We start from the raw sequence: 9,028 nt of genomic DNA, 5'->3' as shown, positions 1-9,028 counted from the left end.
CTTGGTCCCAGGGTGGTTTGATGCCCCAGAGTAAGGGAATACTGGGACTATGGGGTGGGAGAGTCTGTGTGGGTGGGGGAGCACTCTCAAACATGCAAAAGGGAGTGGGGAGGGCAGCTGTGGGATGAGGGAGGTGGCAGAGGGGTAACCGGGAAGTGGGATATCATGGGATATGGGGTACGTAGGGGATAACTCAGAAGTTGGGATATCATTTGAGATGCAAACGAATGGATTGATTAATAAAAATTAAAAAAAATACTGTAGCTATATTCTTGTTGTTGTTATAACACCTATCTATCTATCTATCTATCTATCTATCTATCTATCTATCTATCTATTGAGACAGGATTTCTCTGTGTAGCCCTGGTTTTCCTGAAGCTCCATCTATAGACCAGGCTGGCCTCAAACTCAGAGACTCACTCACCTCTGTCTCTTGAGTGTTGGGATTAAAGGTATGTGCCACCACCTTTATGCAGTTATATATTCTTAAGTTTCTGGTAAGTTTTATTTTCATTTTCATCTGATTCTAGGAATTAAACACTTTTCTCTCTTATTTCTTCAGGGATTCACTTGTCATTCAAGACTGCATCGTTCAGTGTTTGTGTGGTTGCACAACTAATGCAGTCTTTCCTGTTACTGATTTTATTATACTGTGTAGTGTAAGGAATAAGGAATTGTTATTATTTTGATTCTTTACCATTTGGCAAGACTTGACTTGTGCCTTAGAATGTCATCTGTCTTACAAAAGATCCCATACTCTGCTAAGAAGAATACATACTTGGTATTTCTTGGGTGGAATAACTTGATAGCATTAAGCCCATTTGATCTATGCTACAGTTTTGTTCTGCGGTTTCTTTGTTAATTTTTCATTTTCATGCCCTGTTGAAATCATTCATTATTATTGTAAAAAGATCTATCTAATATTTCATGTCCACTGCTGTTTTATGTGATGAGAAGTCCCAATTATTTGATGCATATATATTTATTATTATATATTTATGGTGAATTGTACCCTTTATTGCTAGGTAGTGGCCTTATATGTTTCTTTTGATCAATTTTGGTTTGAAATTAACATTATCAGATTTCAGAATAGCTAGGTCAGTTTGTTTGGGGCTTTAATTTGCTTAATAGATTGTCTTCCATCCTTTGACTCTTCAGACTGTGAGTGTCTTTTGCAGTGAGCTATGTTTCTTGGAGACAAAAGGTATATCATACATATAGTACAGTTAGTCTGGGATTCTTTATTAGTGGATAGAGTTCACTTACATTTAAAGTCACCATTGGATAATTACTAATTCCTGTAATTTTATTGGTGGTTTTTCTGGTTCGATTATTATTTATCATACCTCCCTTATTAGTATCAGGGGTTTACTGGTTGACTGTTGACCATGATAGATTCCTTCCTAGCTTTTTCTTGTTCATCTGCTTCCATCATGAGTTTTATTCTTGGCTGTGTTCTTATATTTGAGACGTTCTTCCTCTTCTATGTATAGATTCCTTTAAGCATCTTCTGAGATGTTTGATTGGTGGTTATGAATTACCTTAATTTGTTCTTATCTGGAGCCATCACTCTTTTCTTTGTTATTTTAAGATAACATTGCTGAAATAGTGATCTTGTTAGCAGCTATTTATTTTTAGGGATGAAATGTGTTATTATTCTTTTATTTTTTTAAACATTTTATTCATGTTTTGTGAATTTCACATCATGGACCCCAATCCTACTTATCTCTCCATTCCTTTGTATCCACCTTTGCAACCTTCCCCCACAAAGGAAAATAAAAAAAAAATAAGCAATAAACAAAACAACACAAAATATATTGTCGTGAAAGCTATGATGTGTTACAGTATACCCTTTTGTCCATACTTCTTTGCTTACAAATGTTCATTGCAACGAGTCATTTGGTCTGGTTTGAGGTCTCTGGCTACAGTATCAATACTGGATCCTCACTGGGACTCCCCTCAGATATCCTATTGCTGTCCTGTATCATGGAGATCCTGTAGCTTTGGATTTGCAGGATGTGCTGCTTCAGGAACTCCAGAAGTTCATCCATGAGGTAGGTGTTGGGGTGGGCCAACTCAAAGCCCTGGATCTGAGTCTGGGTGGTAGGTGAGTTGGTCATCCAGCTGGCTCTCCTGCACACACACCACTAGGGGGAGCTCTCCAGCACTGCCGTGGCTAGTTCACCCAATGCCACAGCTGACAAGGGTGGTGCCAGACCTTGTAGTTTCATACCCTTGGGTAGCACACTTGCACACACCACCCAAGCCACCAAGGTTAGCTCTACTGTGCTGCCCAGGCCATTCTTACTCCCATCCTTATTATTTTTGGATTTAAGGCTATCGATGAGAGATTAGACATGTCTATCTTTCTGAGTTGTCCTTACACCTTCAAGTATTTTTTGTTTTTGTTTTTAAATTAGTTAATTTATTTATCTGGCCTCTCAAGTATAATATGTCATGGATATGTTCTGCTCTCATCATCCCTATTTGGAACTATAAATTCCTTTATGTTTGGATGCCCATTTCTGGAGATTTAGGAAAATGTTTGTTGTAATTTCATTGAACAGATTTGTCTATTCCTTTGTTTATCTCAGCTCTTCTTATTGCCTATGGAATTAAAGGTTTGGCCTCTTGACTGGATCTCAGAATTCTTCTGTTCTGTGGTTGTATTTGTTTATTTTTCCCCTAATGTTGTTTGACTGTAGTATTTCACTGACTTTTTCCTTTAGCTTGATGGTTTATTGATGATACTTTCCACTGTGCATTCTATTTGAATTATTTCCAAACTTTCTATTTTTCTAAAAATCTGAATTGCTAGAGTTTTGTCTCCCATGCTGTTGAGGATTCTCTTCATAGTTCTGATTTTCTCATCCATTCTGCAGACTTTTTCTTCTTTGTTGCAGACTTTCCTCTCTTGATCGGTGGTGGGGGGTGGTGTTTGAATTAATTTGCATGTTTTAGTCTCTTTTAACCTTTGCTTGTCTTTGCTAGTAAACCTTTGAAGTCTTTATCAGGCACTTTACCTTGTTCAGCATCTTTGGGCTCAGTAGCTAGGGAATTATACATTTTCAGAGGAAGGATGCTGGTTTGTCTTTTTACATATCACAAATAAATGTAGAACACTATGGGAGAGACCCTTGATGGGAGTACATCTAACTGTATCTGTGGGTCGTATGTAGGTACATACCATAAAATGTAGGTCAAAAGTATTTGAAAAGATTGTATTTGTTTTAACAACCTTTCCATCATTCTCTGTGTAATACAAAATGGTAACTATTTATATCACCCTTGCTTATTTTGAGTATTATAAGTCTTCTAGAGATGACCTAAAGTATAGGGCAGCCTTCGTACAAGTTATATGCGAATATTGTGCTCCTTTATATAGGGAAGTTTTGCCCCCATCTGTAGATTTCAGTATTAAGGAACCAGCTCCCCAAGGACTTCATGGGAAAAGTGTAGCTCTCATCAAGTGGGAGGACTTTCTGCCCAGCTTTCAGAATTCAAAGGGCTTGCTCATGCCACATTTAGAGGAAATGCTTCAGGCAAGGCTGTGTTTGGGTTGACTCAGGAACCCACTTGTGAACTGCTTCATGGAACCTAACTTATTTGTAAGCAAAAGAACTTTTCAAAAGTATTCTTTCTCATCAAACTTAATGAAGGGTTTTGAACCCTTTGGTAATTTTTCTTCCTTAAGTCAATGATATGCAAAGTAGCTCACATTTTAACATTATTTTATTTTATTAAGTGAGCCATTATTTTATACCCAAGTGTAAACTTTTCCAAGTTAAAATAATCTTGTATGCCAGAATCATCTTTCCCTAATTTAAGGATGCAGGCAGGAAGACAAGAGAGGTTTGAGTAAGGGTGGGCCGTTCTGATGACTCTAGCGTGTGTGTGTGTGTGTGTGTGTGTGTGTGTGTGTGTGTGTGTAGGCATCATTAACAAGATTCTTAAGCTCATTTAGTCTCTGGTCCACAGTGACTTCAATGCAGGAGCAAAGCAGGAACAGATATATGAAGACTTTAAGGTTTTCAAACCATCTAAAAGAAGTACTCTACAGAGCTTGAGAGATGCCTTGGTGAGTTAAGTACTTGTTGCACAAGTGTAAGGACCTGAGTCTGAATCCTAAGACATCATGTAAAGGCTGTGTGGGGTGGTGATAACAATGGCAATAATTTCAGCGTTCTTACAGTGAGAAGGGAAGAGGCTCCAGGGAACTCTACAGAAGCTTGTGCCAGTTAGCCTGTATGTATGGTGTGTGTAGTGGTCAACAACAAATTCTTTGTCAAATAAGATGAAAGACACCTAAATTGTCTTCTGGCTTTCACGGGTATGTCATTCATGCATGCTCCTGAATTCACATACAGGCATATGGGTGTGCATGCACGCATGTGCACACCACATGCACGCATGCACAAATATACACACAGGCACATACACACTCACACAGGACACTGTGTGTGAATCTTATCGAGAGCTCTAACTGTGCCCAATAATTAATTGCTAAACAAAATTTAAAGTTTCCCCAAGCCCTCTCAATTTTACTTAATGGCTTCTTCCTGGTCAATATATTCAGGGCAAAAGCAGGTTAACAACATAAATAAACCACTAGATTTTCTCTATAAAAATACACTATTTTTTTCCTTTTCCTAATAAAACTTAAAACATTAAGAAACACAGGCATTTGTGAGCCAAAGCAAGATGGTTGCAGGAGAGAAGCAGCCACAAAGCTTAACCCTCTCCAGATGTGAGTTTAATCCAGATGTGAGCCTTCACTCCTTCTCCCTCCTCATGACTTTTGTCTGGAATGAAACTACAAGGGAAGACAGTTTTTCTCATGTGAACTTGCAATTTCGGTGGTAAATGCTTGCCTGAGAATGCTTTGTCTCCAGCTTCTGTGGGCCTATGTTGAAGTCCAATGGGATGAGGAAGTAGACTTCTTAACAGAGATAGGTCAAAGGTGTAGACTTTTAAAAATTAAGACCATTGTAATTAAAAAAAAAACCTTGGTTATAACCTTAAAAGGACAATTCTCTTGTAATGACTCACTGGCTGCTCATACTAAGAAAGAAAAAGAGACAGACAATAGACAGCCTAGTTAGATGATAGAACAAGACCATAATATGTAAGGGCTTAATTCCAGTGGCAATAATTGGCTAGCTTTCAAAACAGAAGCCAAACAGCACATATAAATGTGAGACTCCTTACACCCCTGTATAGTAACACACACACACACACACACACACACACACAAATGTTCAGGAAACATATTGTAAATGTACATACATACATATGTATGGTATATGCACAGATATGTGTGGAAGTTTTATTGTATTTAAATCATGGGATGTGTAACCGGAGGGATTTGTTTTTTATTTTCTCCAAAGGAGCCCCTTCTAGCATAGTGAGAGTTTTGTGTGATTATCTTAAGACTATGTGTACGGATGAGGGGATGAGGCTGAGTAGACACATCTTCCATGCTTCTATATTATCACAAACTCTTTCTGCCACTGAGTAGTTCTCAGAACATCCTTAATGGAATCCCTGTCCCTCTAAATCAGTGCTTCTTAACCTTCCTAATGCTGCAACCCTTAAATATAGTTCCTCATGTGGAACCACAAAATTATTTTTTTGCTACTTCAGAACTGTAATTTCTACTGTTATGAATTGCAATGTAAATATCTGATATGCAGGACATCGGGTATATGACCCCCAAAGGGGTTATGACCCACAGAGACACTCAGATTTTAAGTATGCCATGAGTCTCTTTATCGGTGCTGGACATTTACCGTGCAGGAAGATGACATATAATAATGGTTAAGAATGGGCTCCGAAGTAGAATTCCTGATAAAGATGATATGTATATGTACACACACACACACACACGTATATGCATGTATGTATATAAAATTTTTGGAGTCTATGGGTTGGCAGGAGTCATCTGCTTCATTCTGATTTTGGTGAGAGGGGTTCTCATTTGTCTGGTATGAGGGAACTTACCCTGGCATGTCCATCTTGTGGGGATGACAGAGGAAAAGAAGATCCAGCTATCTTGTGCTTGTGCCTTATCAACATGTTGCCTCTCCATTGCTCATATCCCACTGCCAGAGCATGTTAAAAGGTCACGCGCAGCTTGGGACAGATCACAGCAGACTAGACAGTTCCACGAGGGGAGGTTTATTAAGAGGGTGGGAGAGCAGGAGAGAGAAGAGTAGAGAGGGTAGACGCCGGCCATGACCAAGTGGAGAGAGGGGGAAGGGAGGAGGGGAGACAGCAACCTGCAGGTGCTGGGTTGAGAGGGCAAGAGAGAGAGGAGGGGGCAAGCAGCCCCTTTTATAGTGGACAGGGCTACCTGCCTGTTGCCAGGTAACTGTGGGGCGGAGCATACCTGGCCACTGCCAGGTGACTGTGGAGGTGGAGTTTAACAGATTACTAACACATGTCACACATAAAAACAACAGTTGAAGAAAGACAGTTGGCCTTTTGATGGGAGAAACAGTACAAGTCACTATTACAGAGAACAAGTAACCAGTGTCATTGACAGCCTGAGGTCAACACTGCCAATACCACTGAGAGATATGTCAAATTTGCCCATATAGACTCACTGACAGGCACTGCTATGCAGAAGAGAAGAAGTTACAAATGTCACTAGTATGGCTTTCCCATTGTTCGTGGAGGAATGACTATAAAATGAAGCTCTTTAGATCTATTCCCCTTTTCTATTGCTTTCTTCCCTGTAGAAAACTTAATTTTGTGAAATTCCTTACTGAAAGTCTCACTTGCTGGAGGGAAGGTGCCTTATTTACCACACTACACTGGTTGATTGGTTCCAGAACATTCCATTTCCCAATGGCAAGGAAGATCTTATTAGGATTATTGTATGCTTAATTCACTTTGTGCAGCTCCACTGAGGTTTCTCCACTAGTGTGTATGTTTTTCACCTTCTTATTGTGACAAACACTGGACAGGAAGCAGCTTAAAGGAGAAGGGGTATATTCTGGCTTGTGTTTGAGAGGACACAGGGACACATGACAGGGACTCCTGGTTGCAGAAGCAGGAGGCAGCTGGTCATAAGACACTCACAGACAGGAAGCTGAGAATGAATGAACAGGAAGTGGCAATGAACAATAGAACCTCAGGACCTGCCTCTAATGATCCACTTTTTCCCCTAAGGCTCTACCTCCTAAAGGTTCTAGAACATTCCAAAAGGAAAGCTTCCAGCTGAGGACCAAGTGTTCAAACACATGGGCCTGTGTGCACAATAGTGAGCATTATAGACTCTCCTAGACACATATTTTCCATCTCTCTTTTTCTTACATATATATATACATACATAGCCATACTCACTTCACAACCCTTCCAGCTCCTAAAAATAAGAGCAAATTCATAAAGACACTATAGTGCAAACACATAAAAAGAAGATTCACCTTTTCTACTGTGAAGTGGTATTATTCCCAATATGATCTTATGATTTTTTTCTCCCCCTCCCTCCTACGGTGCCGCCTCTTCCTGCCCCGCCTCCCCCCCTTCCTCCTCATCCTCTTCCTCCTTCTCCTCCTCTTCCTCCTTCTTCTCCTCCTCTTCCTCCTCCTCCTCTCCCTCTTCCACCCCCTCCTCCTCTTCCTCTTCCTCCCCCTCCTCCTCCTCTTCCTTTTCTTTTTTTCTTCTACAATAGATTGCCTTGGAACAAAACATCATGACTTTGACCCAGAGGATGCCTTCTCCGTTTCTCAGTTATACATGGTGAATTAGAAGTTATTCTTGGCAAAACAACAGGCTGGGGATTGCGTTAGTGAGAAACCAGTTTTTAGGGGAGCTTGGGGAAGGAAGTCTCTCTGTGGAGGTTTGAGGGAAGAGCTCGCACCAGGTAAACGCTGCACTATCATGATGGGCAAGGGTGACTCCAACAAGCCGCGGGGCAAAATGTCCTCGTATGCCTTCTTCGTGCAGACCTGCCGGGAGGAGCAGAAGAAGAAGCATCCCGACTTGTCTGTCAACTTCGCCGAGTTCTCAAAGAAATGCTCCAACAGATGGAAGACCATGTCTGCAAAGGAAACGTTGAAGTCTGAGGATTTGGCCAAGAGCGACAAAGCTCCTTGTGACAGGGAGATGTAGAACTATGTCTCTCCCATAGGTGACAAGAAAGGAAAGAAAAAGATCCAAATGCTCCCAAGAGACCTCTGTCTGCCTTCTTCCTGTTTTGCTCTGAACGTCGCCCAAAGATCAAAAGTGAACACCCTGGCCTGTCTATCGGAGATACTGCAAAGAAACTGGGTGAGATGTGGTCTGAGCAATCTGCCAAAGATAAACAACCGTATGAGCAGAAAGCAGCTAAACTGAAGGAGAAGTATGAAAAAGATATTGCTGCATACCATGCCAAGGGCAAAAGTGAAGTAGGAAAGAAGGGTCCTGGTAGGCCAACAGGCTCAAAGAAGAAGAATGAACCAGAAGATAAGGAAGAAGAGGAGGAGGAAGAAGATGATGAGGATGAAGAGGAGGAAGTTGAGGATGAAGAAGTGTGGCTGTCCTAAAGTATGGAGTATATGTGCTCAGGCAATTATTTTGCTAAGAATGCGAAATTCAAGTGCAGCTCAACATTAGCTTCAGTATAAAAGCTGTACAGAGTTTTGTATAGCTGATGAGATTCTTTGTGGAGAAAATACTTTTTAAAAAGAGGATGTAGGTTTTTCAAGGGCTATAACGTACAGTTAGATTGAAAGCTTTTGTTGTTGAATGTTTCTAAATAGTTAATGGATTTTTAAATTTCTTATGGTAGCAAAAATAAAAGTTCATAGGAATTTGTATTACCAGTAAAAAGAATTTTTTTAGGATGTCGCATTTAAAAAAAATGTAATAAAATAATGTATATTTAAAAAGTTGATTCTTTCAATTACTCATATAATATTCTAGTCTATAACATCCAAACATCATATTGCCCGAACTGCTTTTGAACGAAGATTGATGTTAGCACAATCAGAAGAATCTCCTAGGTTGAAGGTTAAATTGGAGTTCTATTTGTCAGGGTGAA

At 40.1% G+C, this 9,028-nt stretch overlaps 1 pseudogene; it reads left to right on the top strand.

The window, feature by feature from the left end:
* Positions 1-7,887: 7,887 nt before the first annotated feature.
* Positions 7,888-8,531, top strand: LOC114618966 (annotated as a pseudogene).
* Positions 8,532-9,028: the final 497 nt, after the last annotated feature.

Source organism: Grammomys surdaster, unplaced genomic scaffold (assembly GCF_004785775.1).
Source record: "Grammomys surdaster isolate TR1022 unplaced genomic scaffold, NIH_TR_1.0 146, whole genome shotgun sequence".
In the NCBI taxonomy this organism is placed as follows: Eukaryota; Metazoa; Chordata; class Mammalia; order Rodentia; family Muridae; genus Grammomys; species Grammomys surdaster.
This window is presented reverse-complemented; position numbering and strand designations above follow the sequence as displayed.